General features: G+C 31.2%; 1 protein-coding gene across 3 annotated transcripts in view; it reads left to right on the top strand.

Annotated features, from left to right (window-relative positions):
- LOC123695491 (sulfotransferase 1C1-like) overlaps window positions 1-16,514 on the top strand; it is a 34,160-nt gene that overhangs the window by 6,828 nt on the left and 10,818 nt on the right. The window contains exons 1-2 of one of the 3 annotated variants that reach the window (XM_045641355.1): window positions 11,165-11,203; window positions 14,827-14,900. The exons of 1 other annotated variant lie outside the window; for it this stretch is intronic. The gene's annotated coding sequence lies outside the window, so the exon portion shown is untranslated. Of the gene's footprint in view, window positions 1-11,164; window positions 11,204-14,826; window positions 14,901-15,420; window positions 15,544-16,514 lie in introns of those variants that run through there. One more of the 3 variants, XM_045641354.1, reaches the window with a different exon arrangement.

The following is a 16,514-nucleotide window of genomic DNA, read 5'->3' as shown; positions in this document are numbered from 1 at the left end:
TGAATATATCATTCGTATTGATATTCCCAGAATTCGACATGTATTGTAGTTGTAACTGTAATAGATATACAATTTAGGTATCATTTCCAATATACCTTAGTTCGTATATTATTTCGTAATAATTTATCTACCTATTAATTTGTTTCATGTTCAGAATAATTTATGAGAATTTTAAACACTTAACGTCTTTAATATACATATTATACACTTTTAGTATCGCGGTGTTTGTTGAAGTTAATTAAACTCATGTTAAACTCCTTCGAAACGATTTGACGATTCTTATGAAATTTTGTGTGCCTATTGGGTAGATCAGGAAACGGATATCATCTATTTTTCATACCCCTAAGCAATAAGAGTAACAAAATAACGATTGGCGGGACAGCTAGTAGTTCTATATCATGTTCGCCAATATGCGATAACTTCCATCAAAATATGTGTCCAAAAGCTCAAATGTAGCTTTTGTTACATTCACGCGACGTCCATTTACAAAGAACAATTCCAAAGGTCATTTGATATGAACGACCTTTGCTATATTTCATTCATAAACTATCTTTTTGAAGTTGGTTAAAAGACACTACAAGAATGTTATGGCAACTGGCCAATATCAATGTATCATTTGAGATACTTTATTTACAGAAGTCAGAGAAATCAAGGCTTGGAACAACGCTGGACAATTCCTAGCCATAAATATTGTTCTATTTCTAATGGACCTTTTACTAATGATAAATTATTACGAATGTATCTTTTATATTTAAGGCAAGATCTTTGCCGTGATTTGTCTGACGAAATTTCTTGGAAATGTTCACAAATTGCTTGTGACATAAATTCCTGCGTATATTTTGACGACATAGTTTAATAATATGACCATTATTTGGAAATAGTCAGATTCTCGGTCAACAATAAATTGTATCAGTATTAGTGTTTCTTGTTCAACATATGTATTGTAAATTTTACTTTCGGAATATGTCTCAGACCCAAGTTCTTTATAACAACAACTCTATAACGACTGGCCGGTTGGCTTGGTTGGTAGTGGCCCTACCTTCCAAGCCAGAGGTCGTGGGTTCGATTCCCACCAGGGGCAAATATTTGTGTGATGAACACAGATGTTTGCTCTGTGTCTGGGTGTTAATTATCTATATAAGTATTTATTTAAAATTATATATGTATGCTTATCAGCCATCTGGTTTCCATAACACAAGCGAAAGCTTAGTATGGGATCAGGTCGTGCCGTGTGTGAAAATTGTCCTGAAATATTTATAAATATTTATTTAAAACACATTCTCTGCGTACTCCAACATTATACAAACGACAAATTATGAATTCAAATCCAATATTCAATCCTCAAAACACTTCGCCAATAAAATCTACGATCGACTTTAAACTTTCAACTTTATATTGCTAAAGCAATTTATATACCGTCCCATGAAAACTTCCCCAACTTTACTGGACAGGCGCCATATATCCACTTGAGATGGCCAATCTCACAAACTAATTTACGTGCGTTCCTACTCATCTGATTTCCGAACTGAAACCACTCTTAACTTGAGATTCTTTGACAACATTATCTAGACCCCAGTTCACGATTATTATGAGCTTTATTTGCTTGTAATTGAGTCCTTTTGAAACAGTTTGCGGTAGAATTAGATTTGTGGATGGCAAGCGATCCTGCGCACTCAGTATCTTCTAGAAGTTCATCTAATTACTAGCACTTCAACGCTTTGCAACGGAATACGTAATGGTTAAGACTTTTGCCTTTGTTTTGCTTGTTGGGGAGAGCGGTAAAAGATACATCAATTATTATAGAAGACTTATTTAAATCTTATTTTGTATTTTTTAAGAATAGGCACCGCTGATCTTTAATGTACTGCAGTCAAAGAACATCTTTGGCTAGAAAAAGTTTACCATTTTATGGACTTTGTACTCATTCAATTATAAGGTATACCAAGTCACATAAAAATGCTCTATCTCTCAATATAATTGAACACAATAACGTGACTAATGTAATTTGTTTAAAGCAATCTACTACAATTTGAAATACACCACTGAAACAGATAATAAGTGAAGTAAAAGCGTACAAAACTGAATGATGACACCTCGTATAAAACAGGAGTTTTAATATTTGATCCGCTATCACAAAATATCGCGTTTTATTACAGATCCTAAGGGAAAAACAAAACCCTTGTCACAGGCATTTTATGTTGAGATAGGCGCCATATAAATGCAATCTGGATCTAAAGTACTCACTTTTGTTTTAAAGTGTTCAAGTAACTCTCTGTATAGATATAGATGACAAGTATCTACACTCTATATTATAAAACTGGAGAGTTTGTGTGATTGTTTGTTATGAGAGCTAACATTTGATGCTACTGATTTGAATTAAAATACTAATTGTAGTGTTGTATCTAGTCAATTGACCAAAGAAGGGTGCCGCTACTACGCTACGCGACTAATATGAGCGAACCATCACTGAAACATGCAATGAAATCGTAACTAAAAATGTTTCAACTAAATTGAAAAACATTCCTTAGAATATTGAATACAGCGGAAAGCTCCTTGCATTTTCACGAGATTTAAACCTGTTTAAAACCGCGGGAGGCAGCTATTGTAAATAAAATTATGAAAACAATATATCGAACTGCATGTAGGACGTAGGTATCTAATACGGCCATGTCATCTAAGATTGTATATTTATTGAAGTTCAAACACTGGCGTTGGCCTGCCGCCATCTTACGAGCGTGCTCCGGGATAACTCAAGTCTGCTAAATAGAAGTTTATGGGTTAGGGGTTAGGTCAACGATTTAATATTATACATTAGGTATGTATTGGATACAATATATTGCGAAATGTGATTGTCTCTTATCAACCGATTTCAAAAAAAGAGGTTCTGAATTTTAGTGTATTTTTTTTTGCTTGTGGCCCGAGGAATTTCTTTATTTCGTTTTTATTTAAGAGCTGGTGCCCTCCGATTAGACCGATTTAAATTTTTGTGTAGTTAACAATTAGAAGGCGGATTAGTTTATTGTTAAAAAATATATTTTGATAATTAATGTTCTCGTATTATCTTTAATGGTGATGACGTGTTAATGAGAAGTTATATTAACCGTATGATAGAGATTAGAGACTTTTATAAAAATTTTAACAATTTTAATGAATAAAATATCTTTGCCACTTAAACACGTTTCACAAAAAAATCAAGACTCATAAAAATAAGAGACATTAAACAGTAGGCAATTTTTACCGACAGCATTTTGCAATAAACACTTAGAAACAACACAGTGTTAAGTACCTAATCACCTGACCTAATCACTCAAGACAATAATCAGCTAATTATTTATCACAGCTCGGTTAGCCAGACCAACGCATCAGCATAATTACTAGAAGATACATATCTTCAATACAGTTATAATGACACGTGTTACCGATGTCACCAACATTGGACAATACAAGCAAATTAATTACATGAGTAATTAAGTTCAATTGTTATACCATTTGTCCTGTTGGCATCCTAGTTCCTAATGCTTATATAAATATGTTCTTATATAAATATGTTGCGAGCCAAGCGTCGAGCCAAACCGTGGACCACTGAGAACCAAAACATTCACACGCAGATTTGTTTGTCTAACTAAATATTAACAATATCTAAAGCCTATTTATTATCGTCACAAAATAATAAACGTTATCTTACATCTAGATATTCACGTCAGCTCGTTTTGTGTGGTAGGTATTTGGAGAAAACATTGAGATATACATATGGAGACGACACCGCCTACATCACTTATGTTCCGCTCAACATACGCCATTTGGCGTAACTGCACGCTCATTTTTTATTTGTTTTAAAGTGAAACGCATCAAATAAGCCTTCGTGTGTGTTACGATATTGCACAAATAATACGGAAAAGTGCAAAGGAATAACTTTCGTCAGTAAGTACCTAACTAGATAATAATTTTTAAAACTTAAATAGAGCAAAAAAATGGCGCACAGATTTTGTTCGTGGTGTCTCCTCCGTACGTAGTATTATTATCTCAATGGGAGAAAAGCCTAAATTACTGACAGTAATCTATTCGTTTAGCTACCAAATTCAAATCAATCGAGTTAGTTTTGAGAGAATACATCTTACTGTATAAACATTCAAATTCATAATAGGTATTATTAGGGTTACTGTTATAACTTAAAGGCAATAAAATCACTTCCGATTCGCCATTTTATCCCGGAAAAAAAGAATAGCTTATACAACAGCTACAATATATAAAATACAACAGCTAAGGACTACATATGACTTTATTTCGTAAACTTAAAAACAGGACGAAACGTTATATTAGTCATTAGAGGTTCATGGCATACAAAATTACTAAAAGCCCTTTAAAAATAGCATCGGAATTCATTCCCTAATCCCCACTTGGCTAATTTGCGCCTGTTTCACTGATCTATTTCCTTTTCAGAGGCTCAGAGCATATAGGTCACCTCATGTTAAGTGCTCGCTCGCTACAATAGTAACATTGCAGGCACTTTTCCAACCTTTTAGGGACGTAAAGGCTCTTTTTTTATAGGCCTAGGTTTTTTGCGTTAGGTTATAGATGTTTGTGGTAGTCATTGTTTATTAACAGCTGCTAGGAAACATGTAGGAAACCCAAGAATTTTAGTGTTATTTTTTTAATTAAGATAATGAAAGTCTGTAGTTATTTAGTAGAAGTTCATATGTGATTTCATTTTTAATATTATGTACTTACTTCCAAAATAATTAGTTAATAACAACGAAGAAAAGAAATTTTTATGTACCCTTTTTCACTTACAATTATTTAATTTATGTCAATTATTACCCTTTTTACAATTATATGTCCATTACTACAAATACAATTTAATTTATATAAATAAGTAATTACAATATTATAATATTACTTATGTCATTATTTTGATTTTTGAAAAAATTATTTTAAGTCATAATAACATTTTTCAATTAGCCAGGCTTTTAAACGCTTTTTAAAAATATTAAATGGCAATTCCCTCAAAGATTTGGGAATTTCATTGAATATATTTATACACTTATCAGATGCATTTTTTTGGTGTAAGGCCGTACGACATTTAGGCATCAGCAGCCTTGTAGGGTCTCTATTGCCAAGTTGATATCCCTCTTTTGCAGATCTAAACAAATCCTTATGTTTCTTAGCAAAAATACAAGATTCCAGGATGTACATGCTTGAAGGAATGCTATGCAATAGCTTTACCGCGGCGGCAGTCCCCGAGTGCCACACGTCTTTTTTTATTTTTCTCATTACATTTAGGAGATTGAAACTGCTATACGCAACAAGCAGAAGAAGAAGAATATGTGATTTCATTTTTAATATTATGTACTTACTTCCAAAATAATTAGTTAATAACAACGAAGAAAAGAAAGAAGAACTTAATGAAATGAAATGAAATGAAATGAAATGAAATGAAATGAAATGAAATGAAATGAAATGAAAATGAAATGAAATGAAAATTTATTTGTTTGAATTGTGGTTACAAAGTCCTTACAATAAATTTCATGTCCGCACAATTCGCCAAGAAATTGGCATACAAATATTTATATTATGCTTATTTAATTTTATAATTAAACTAATTAACGTAAATTATTATTTAAACAATATATTATTTACATTAGTTCATTAGATCATTTTAAATTATACCTAGTATAGCAATATCACAATATTATTATTATTATTTTACTACAAATCAATTAAATTTATACAAATAATTACAATATTATGTCATTATTTTGATTTTTGAAAAAATTCTTTTAAGTCATAATAACATTTTTCAATTAGCCAGGCTTTTAAACGCTTTTTAAAAATATTAAATGGCAAGTCCCTCAAAGATTTGGGAATTTCGTTGAATATATGAATACACAATATAACAGATGCATTTTTTTGGTATAAGGCCGTACGGCATTTAGGCATCAGCAGCCTTGTAGGGTCTCTATTGCCAAGTTGATATCCTTCTTTTGCAGATCTAAACAAATCCTTATGCTTCTTAGCAAAAATACAAGATTCTAGGATGTACAAACCAGTTAATGTTAATAGTTTGCATTTTTTGAAGAGTGGTCGGCAAGAGTCCATTGGGGACGCATTACAGAGAGCCCTAACACATTTCTTTTGTCCAATAAAGACACCCTTTACATTCGTTGAGTTTCCCCAAAACAGTATACCATATCTTAGCACGGACGCAACGTAAGCATGATATGCTGTCAGGGCAGCTTCATACGAAATCGTTTTTCTTAGTTTTCTTAGGGCAAATACGAACTGGTTAATTTTAGTACAGATTATTTCACAGTGTAACTTCCAGTTTAAATGCTTGTCAATTAGTACCCCGAGAAACTTTGTACTATCTACTTGCTTTATTTGTTTGTCATTGTATTCTAGATTTATGCTAATTTTATTTGTCTGATAATTAGAAAATTGTATAAATTTTGTTTTCGTCATATTGGGTGTCAAATCATTACTCTCAAGCCATGTCATAATAGAATTTAATGTATTGTTCAATGTCATGTTAAAGTCAGAATCTTTTTGATTGTCAGGAATTGTCAAACATATGTCATCAGCAAATAATGCACAATTATAATTCGTCACGTTTGGTAAATCATTAATATAAATTAGAAATAGTAAAGGTCCTAACATGCTTCCTTGTGGTACACCACACGTATTATACTCATAAGCTGATTTATACTGCGTCATTTCATGTTTTTGATTTAAATTTGAGATTTCTACACACTGTTTTCTTCCGGATAAGTAACTCTTGATTAAGTCATAGGCAATGCCTCTGATTCCATATTGTTCGCACTTATTCAATAATATGTCATGGTTAACCACATCGAATGCCTTTGTCAAATCAAAAAATATTGATATTACAGACGTCTTTTTATCAATGCTCTCAGTTATACTTTTTAACACGGAAAATATAGACATCTCTGTGGATTTGTTTTTTTGGAAACCACTTTGTTGTGAACTTATAACATTATTTTTTAGAAAGAACGTTGATAATCTTTTGTATATAGCCTTTTCAAAGATTTTTGCAAATATAGAAATTAAAGTAATGGGGCGATAATTGTTAATCTCGCTCCGATTTCCTCTTTTGTGTAAGGGTCTTATCACTGATAGCTTCAGCATTTCTGGAAATATACCTTGATCGAAACATTTATTTAAAATATTTTCCAGAACATGTGCTATATACTCTTTACATTCCTTGAGTATAGTAGTACAGATAGAGTCATAGCCAACAGCTCTTGTATTTTTGAGTGACTGAATAATATTTAAGATTTCTGTTATGGAAGTAGGAGCAATAAAGATACTTTTACTGACTGAGTTGATATTATTTTTATAATTTTTATTCATAGGTCCTGTACTTGAGTTGATTTTATTTTTAGTAATATTTATAAAATAGTCATTAAATTTATTAGTAATAATCATAGGTTCATTCATGTCAATATTATCTATATTAAGTTTGTCAATGCATGTTTTCAGTATATTATTATTACTATTATTTTTTATTACATCCCAGGTAGCTTTTATTTTATTATTCGAAAGTTTAATATATTTCTCATTCAATGTTCTTTTAGAATAGTCTATACAGTTTTTTAAAATCTTGCAGTATTTCCTATACTTCATTTTAATTTCCTGAGCTTTGTTTTTATAATATTGAAATCTAAGTTGTCTTTTTGTAGAACTAGCTGTTTTGATACCTTTAGTTGCCCATTTTACTTTTGTTGAACCGCATTTTATAATTTTTTTACTTACAGGGAAGCAAAGGTCGTATAAAAGGCAGAACCATTGATGGAAGTTATTGAACGCTTAGGCGTTAGGTTCAGTAAAAACATCGCTCCATTTTAAACAGCTTAGATATTTGTTGAATTTTTTAATATTTTCATGTGAATAGTCACGATTTTTTATGAAAAAGTATTCTTTTGTTTTTGTACAGTTGTTAGTTTTAAATTGCATAATTTGACATGTGTCGTGGTCGGATAAAAATAGCTTTAACGTTTTGCCTTCTGCACTATTTATTGTACTTGCTATAATGTCAATACATGAATTTTGTCTTGTCGGTTCGTTTATGTGTATTTTAATGTTATAATTGTTTAGTAAATTTTTGAGTTCAAAGGATCTATTATTATTTTTAGAAATATCTATGTTAAGATCCCCTGCTAGAATGATTTCTCTCTTATCTTTGCGTTTTATTGTGTGAAGAAGAGTTTCTAACTTTTTGAAGAATTTTGTAATATTAGAATTCGGTATTCTATAGATACATAGTATGTTACACTTAAATAAAGGTAGCTCTACTCCACAACATTCAAATAACTTTTCTTCCGAAATATCTTTACAAACATCGAGAACCTTATATTCTAGTGATCTTTCGACAAAGATGCATGATCCACCACGTTTTTCGTTTTTTCTGCAAAAGCAAGATACCATGTTATAATTTTGAAGTAGCATGTTAGATTCATTATGGAAAATTTAAATGTGATCCCATGGTAAATACTAGCTTTAAAATAAAAAAATGTGTGCGTGTACTAGAGTACACACATAAGAAGTGAAACTTCTTTATGACATTATTTTTTAAAAAATAATTTAATATATGCAACTTTACAGAAGTACGTCGAATCAGGCGTGGCAGGGACAAAAAAAAGATGGCGCGTAACGGAAAAATATCACGCGTATAACGAAAAAATGTTACACTAAATTTTTTTCCAACCCCGATAAAGAAGTTTCACTTCAAAAAAATACTGGTGGTTGTGAGGTAACAAAACCAAATAAATACAGGCAAATTGAGAACCTTCTTTTTTTAAGTCACAAAAAGTAAAGAGAAAATGCAGAAAGATATGAATAAAATCGATCAATGAAACAGCTGATATAATCTTACCCCATAAAGGGACACACAAAGAAGACAAAGTAACAAGACAGTAGGTACTTAATTGAGAAGAATTCCAACCAATACCCGCGGCCCCATCATTAAAGCGGCTCGACAGAACACAGTGGGGTTTTAGTCGGTAAGAATCCGACATAACCCACGGCTCCTTCCCCGGGGGTCGTGAGTATCTTTGGAAGATTTTCCCACTTAAAAAAAAGGCACTTAATTGAATCTTAATAAAATAGCTCATAGCTCTTTAATGAAGAAAATAGTTTGAGCTAGCTCTAAGGTCTGTATCCGACAGATTTGCGAAGTTAGCATTTAATTAAAATACTTCAGGGCACGTTTGTCGGAATTTTCATTTCATTTTATTGTCATATCTGCGTCTAATGAAAACTTTTGGTATTTCCTTGTGTCTTAGAAAGGAGCTTGGCAAAGGATTTTCTTGTGGAATAATTACTATGTTACTTAATTTAACTCCATGTAGGTATAGATAAAAGAATTAATTGTATGTTTGTTTGTTTATATCCCATGTAATGGCTCATTATATTTTAGTTGATTGAGACTGTTAGTTTCATCCAGAACTATATATAAACATCAGGTGCTTAAGAACCATAAAACACGTAAAAAATACGTGTAGCACTCGAGGACTGCCGCCGCAGCATAGCATAACATCGCATCGCTGCGCTGCGCTGTGCTGGTTGGAGTGTTAGGTTTTATCGTTACGGTATTTTAACATTCGGTCGCCGCGCTCAAAGTCTGAGATAAAATCTATGCAATAGCTTAAAAACAACTATTTATTTAAACCTTTTTTTAAACAGTTAAAAATCTCTCGTTAAAGTTAACCACTGGTCATTTGGCAAATATTTAATTCTCAAGGGCTCTGCGAAACTTTTAATTATTGCATACATTTCAGAGTTTGTCTGTCTATAACAGATGCTCTCAAACTTTCCAGACAAAAACTGGTTTGACCATCAATTTATTTAACTCTTAAATTATTTAAATTACAAGACATTTACATGGTTTTTTTTTTAAACAACTTTGACCGACATAGCTACTGAAGTAGGTTTTTTTATACAATGTAGTTAAATAATTAATTATTGTAATATAATACTAGGTTTGCGCCCGCGGCTTCGTCCGCGCAGTCAAAGAAGAACTCGCATAGTTCCCGTTCCCGTGGGATTTCTGAGATTGCGTCATTTTCAAGGGATAAAAAGTAGCCTATGTCCTTTCTCGAGTATCAAAATATCTCCATAACAAATTTCATGAAAATTCGTTTAGGCGTGATTGAGTACGAGATTGAGACAGACAGAGTTACTTTCGCATTTATAAGTTTAGTATGGATTACTTAACAATTACATTGTTTTGATTGTATAATTAGTTTTTGTTTATAACATTAAATATGTATGTATTTCAATCACGCGAATGCCTAAGGGAACCTACACTTAAATCTCTTTTTATCACAATACAATTAGTGTAAGCGGGAAGGAGATAGCATTATTCTATTCAATACTTAATAGGGCTGCCAAAAGATAAGTATCAAACAAATAAATGTGTACGCAGCACCACTCTTCATTATACATAGTACAAATATGCCTGTCATATTATTAAAATAAAAAAGCACTACTATTCAGTTTATAGGTACACCATTTTCACCAAAATTAATCAATAATGTTTAATTGAAAGAAAGAAAGAAAGAAAAGAAATTTATTGCCAAAAAAAAAAAAAGCCAAACACATTATAAAATTTATCTTACAATTAGGCAAACGGATACAGCCATAATAATTATTATTTACATTATTAACATTACATATTTACATTTAATATTGTTTACCATTTCTACCGACTATAACCAACCTCCGCTCTAACCTCTAAGGGGTGAGATCGCAGATACTACCACTTTTTATACAAGTACATGATTCATTTTCCTTTCACCTATTTGATAATTTATTTGAAATTTCCTGACCGCCTCCTTGCTACAGTGGTTGACGCGTGAGCTTAGAACCGAGGGGTCCTGGGTTCGATTACCGGTGGAGACGAAGAAAAAAAATGTCTTGGTCTGGCACACAGAAGGCTGATCACTTACTTGTCCCTAAAAAAAATCGTTCAGCGAAACAGATGTTTGCTTAATACATCTGCCCCTTACCCCACTAGGGGACACGGGACTTCAAACCTCGAAACTGAAAAAAAAAAAGTTGGCAGCCCTATCCTGTACTATGTCATGACATGCTCTAAATTGTATAATAATCTCTTTATAATGATAAATCAATCTAAACGGAAAGTGCATTTATAAGTTTTCCACAGTTTTGTCACAATCCACGTCTGGTGAGTATGTTACGTTTTAAATTAATATATTTTCATGAAATTGGAGATATAATTAAATGTCCAAACAAATTAGTTATTTCTAGACTGTTATCAAAAGGTGATAATACTGTTACTCGTTCTATGTTTATATAAATCGTGAAAGTGTAATTACCTAGTCTTACCCGAATATAACAAAAGAACTATTTATAAAAATTATCTCAAACAAATATGCAACAAAATAAATATATAGGTATATTGACTCCTATTATTACAAAAAGGAATTCTTGGTAGAAAAATCATGGCTTAATAAACTAAAAGATTCCAAAAAAATAACATATTCTAAAAAACCTTATATAAATCATCTAGCAAACAACGGAAACATATGTGAATTGCCCAAAAAAAGCTCAATTCTTTATTATCTCATAAGGAAACCAAAGACTTCTAAACCTCACGATAACATAACAGAAAATGAACAGGAAAAGTTTTTTCGGACTTAAAAACAACAGAATACAAACTTTAATACATCAGAACATAGCAGGTCTCTTAAATAAATTAGAAGTAATTGAACTCGCAGTACTAGAATTGGAAGAAAAACAAGAAAACAAAATAAACATTATCTGCCTAACAGAAACATTTATTAAGAGCGGAGAAGAATCAAATGTTAGGATACAAAACTACACATTGGCAACATCTTTTTGCAGAAAAAATGAAAAACGTGGTGGATCTTGTATTCTCGTGGAAAAATCCATACAATTTAAGGTCCTTGACATATGTAATCAATACTCAGAAGAGAAAATATTCGAATGTTGTGGAGTTGATATACCTATATATAGGTGCTATATTATATGCATTTATCGAACACCGAATTCTACTATAGTACAATTCTTAAAAAAGCTTGAACTATTGCTACATAAAATAAATTTAAATCTAAAAGACAAGAAAAACATAATACTAACGGGTGATTTTAATATTGATATTCTAAAAAGTAATTATAATAGCAACCAACTTAAAAACATACTTAAAAACTATAATATTCGCATAAATATAAACAATCCTACACGACAGAATTCGTGTATTGATATCATAGCCAGTACATGCGAAAATGCTGAGGGTACAACTATGCAACTATTTTTATCAGACCATGATACCTGTCAAATATTACATTTTGGACTGAACACATTAGAAAAAAATAATAATTACTACTTCGTCAAATCACGTGATTACTCAATAGATAATATTAATAAATTCAAACGATACTTAAATTGCCTCTCCTGGAATGATGTTTTTAGTGAAAACGATCCTAACAAAGCCTTTAATAATTTTCATACATTCTTTTGTCTTTTGTACAACTTATGTTTTCCGATCTACAAAAAAATCGTCAAATGTCGTGCTACAAGAATAAAATGGGCAACTAAAGGAATTAAAATAGCTAGTGCAAAAAAAAGGCAATTTCGGTATCAGTATTACAAAACAAAAAGAATGGACATGAAATATAATTTTAAATTTTACTCAAAGACATTAAGAAGCTGTATTGATTGTTCGAAAAGAATTTTAAGTGAAAAATACATAAAACGCTCTAATAATAAAATAAGAGCGACTTGGGATTTGATAAAAAATTGCCATTCCGAAAAATATTTGACACCAAACTGCATTAACAAATTGAGAATTGATAACATGGACATTATTGAATCTTTGACTATTGCAAATAAATTTAACAACTATTTCATAAACTTGACTAATGATGACAAAAATGCAGCTATTAATAATTATTCTGACTATAGATATAATATTGACACAGTAAACAATAGTATATTTTTAATACCAACTGATATATCCGAAATTATAAACATAATACAATCACTCAAAAATACAAAAGCTGTTGGCTATGATTCTGTGTGTACATTGGTGCTTAAGCAATGTAAAAATAATATTGCGCATGTCTTAGAGCATATTATAAATGAATGCTTTAACCAAGGCGTATTCCCTGAAGCACTTAAATTATCAGTTGTAAAACCTCTACATAAAAAAGGAAATAAAACCGAAATGGGCAACTATCGGCCTATTACCCTGATTTCAATTTTCTCTAAAATCTTTGAAAAAGCAATCTATAAGAGATTTTATAATTTCTTCAGTAAAAATAATGTCATCAATACTCAACAAAACGGTTTTCAAAAGAATAAATCAACTACGCTAGCTATCTTCTCAGTGATAAAAACAATTACTGAGAGTATTGATAAGAAACTACCTGTAACATCTATCTTCTTTGACTTATCAAAAGCTTTTGATTTCGTAAACCACAATATTTTAACATATAAATGTGAGAAATATGAAATTAGGGGCCCAGCCTATGATTTGATAAAAAGCTATCTGGCAAATAGGAAACAATATGTGGAAATATTAAATAAAGATGACAATCAGGAAATGATGACTTACAAATCAGCATATCAACATAATAGATATGGAGTACCCCAAGGGAGTCTACTTGGACCGTTACTATTTTTAATATATATTAATGACTTGCCAAAAATAACGAGATATGACTGTATTTTATTCGCTGATGACATTTGTTTAACAATTCCTGACGATCTGAAAGAGACTAATTATAACGTGACTTTAAATAATTCTATTCATAATATAATAAGCTGGTTAAAATGTAATGGATTGACTCCAAATTTAACAAAAACAAAATGCATGCAATTTGTAAATTATAAAACGCAGAGATTTCCTATTAATATTAAATATAATGACGAACAGATACAACAAGTAAATAGTATACAATTTCTAGGACTACGATTGGACGAAAACTTAAATTGGAAACTTCAATGCGACGCAATGTGCTCTAAAATAAATAAGTTTGTTTTTGCTATAAGAAAATTAAGAAGAACTATTTCATACGAAGCTGCTTTAACTGCTTATCATGCTTATGTTGGCTCTGTCTTAAGATATAGCATTATTTTTTGGGGTAACTCGACAGACGCCATTAAAGTATTTATTGGTCAAAAAAAATGCATAAGAGCACTTTGTAACGCATTTCCTCTGGATTCCTGCAGACCATTGTTTAGGAGATGTAGAATATTGACGTTAACTGGAATTTATCTATTAGAGGCTGCTCTTTTCGTGAAAAAACATTACAAGATCTTCAATAGTGCAGGGGAGAACTGTCAACTTGGACAGAGAGACCCGACCAGGTTGATAATACCAAAGCACAGAACAACTTTATGTAAAAAAAATGCATAAATATATTTAACGCCTTACCTAAAAATATAAGAGAGCTACCGTTAAATAGATTTAAGTTTAAGCTTAAAAACTGGTTAATTGACAAATGCTATTATAATTTAAATGAATTTTTTGATGCAAATATGTAATAATTTATTCTAATTTATTTTAATTTGATTTGAATCTCTGTCATCATCGCTAATAAAATGTTTATAATTTATATTAAAATTTACAATTTAACAAGCACTGTAAAATTTAGTTAATGTAACTATTCGCATGCCAGCTGAGACTGGCGAATTGTGTAGAACATGTTCTCTCATAACACCAATGTATTACCACTTTTCTTGCGAATAAATTCATAAAAAAAAAAAAAAAAAGATATTGCATTTTGTGTTTTACCGTGCTTTGGAAATAGTGTGTTGTTCCAGATCCAGAACTTGTCTCCATTTTAAATTTCGTCACGATTTATTCAACTGAGGATTCACAGCCTGAAGTAAATTTGGTAAATAACGCATCACTACATAGTATAAAACAAAGTCGCTTTCTCTGTCCCTATGTCTGCTTAAATCTTTAAAATTTCGCAGCGGATTTTGATGCGGTTTTTTTATAAATAGAGTTATTCAAGAGGAAGATTTAGATTTAGATTTTATTTACTTATTCATTAGGTTTTAACTTTTAGATAAAGTGCGGGCGTTCCGCGGGCGGAAATCTAGTTAACTATAATTTCAACCGTATTTCATGATCGACGGTCAATCAATATTAATACAAATAATGTTATGTATTTAATCCCTTTGTAAATCATTCTTTCATATTGTATGTGCTTACTTCTTATGTTATTAAAATAAAAAATTGTTACTTTGTACTTATTGGATAAAAAAAACGATTGCATTCCAGATTTATATAGGTTATATTTTTGTTTGTCTCGTCTCAGTGAGTAGCTTAATATCAATAATTGCAAATTAAATGGTCAGACGTATAAAGTCGCAAGTTTATTTCCCAAACAAAAGGTCAAAATACAGGAAACCTGTATATTTGCCAGTCGCGAATACCTTCTCATAACGTGTAGTTGGATATTTAAGTTTCTGTAAGATTCAACTAACTTTTAGTTTATACCAAGTTATTAAGCGGAGTTAACTGTAACTTCGGTAAGTTCGTGGTGAAACTCTCATGATTTAATCTTTATTTTGGCAGTGTTTTTTCGTTTGTTATTTACATAATATAACTAGCTGTCCAAGCAAACGTTGTTCTGCTTTACTATTATAACTTAGGGGTATGAAAAATAGATGTTGATCGATTATTAAATCTAGTCAATAAGGCACACATTTCATGAGAATCGGTCCAGTCAGTCGTTTCAGGGTAACTAACATTGTTGCACGAATTTTATATTTATAGAGATTACAATATAACTAGCTTACCGCCCGCGACTTCGCCCGTTGTCTAAAACCTAATAAATTATATACTACCTTCCTCTATCTATTAAAAAATCAAAGCATACAAAGGGACAGAGAAAGCGATTGTTTTATACTATGTAGCGAAATTGTCGCTGTATAGTTGTAGGTTTCGTAATCCATATTATATCGTACTTTTATTACAAAATATAAAACAATAATAAAACTAGCTTCACATAGATTTAAATGTAGAACTATATGACTATAATTATTACGTAAAATCGTAAATTTGTTACATTACAATAATGTGTAATGTCATCTGAAAACATACAGAACACCCTCCAATTTTCAGTCAGTTAAAAGCTTGCAATTAAAGCAAGCCAAGCTCATCCAACCCAAAAAACACTTTGTACGTACATGAAGCAATGTCATACACATCTACATACACTCAAAGCCTAATTTCCAAGTAACTAAGACAATTAACAAACGACAATTAGGTCGAAATTGCTGTACACATGTTCAAGCTTTCACGACGCTTCTCTTTATTAGATCTGAAGACGTTTCAAAGAAATTCCCACCTTGTCTGTTTGATCTTTGCACCGTGAATAACGTTTCTTGATTTAATTAAAATTGTTGAGTTTTGAGGACTATTGAGTTATTAATGTATATTTATTATGTATTTTGATATCGTTTTCACAAAGCTTTAAATGATTTTAGTTAATTTCTCG

The sequence above is a fragment of the Colias croceus genome, chromosome 11 (assembly GCF_905220415.1).
Source record: "Colias croceus chromosome 11, ilColCroc2.1".
NCBI classification, from domain to species: Eukaryota; Metazoa; Arthropoda; class Insecta; order Lepidoptera; family Pieridae; genus Colias; species Colias croceus.
This window is presented reverse-complemented; position numbering and strand designations above follow the sequence as displayed.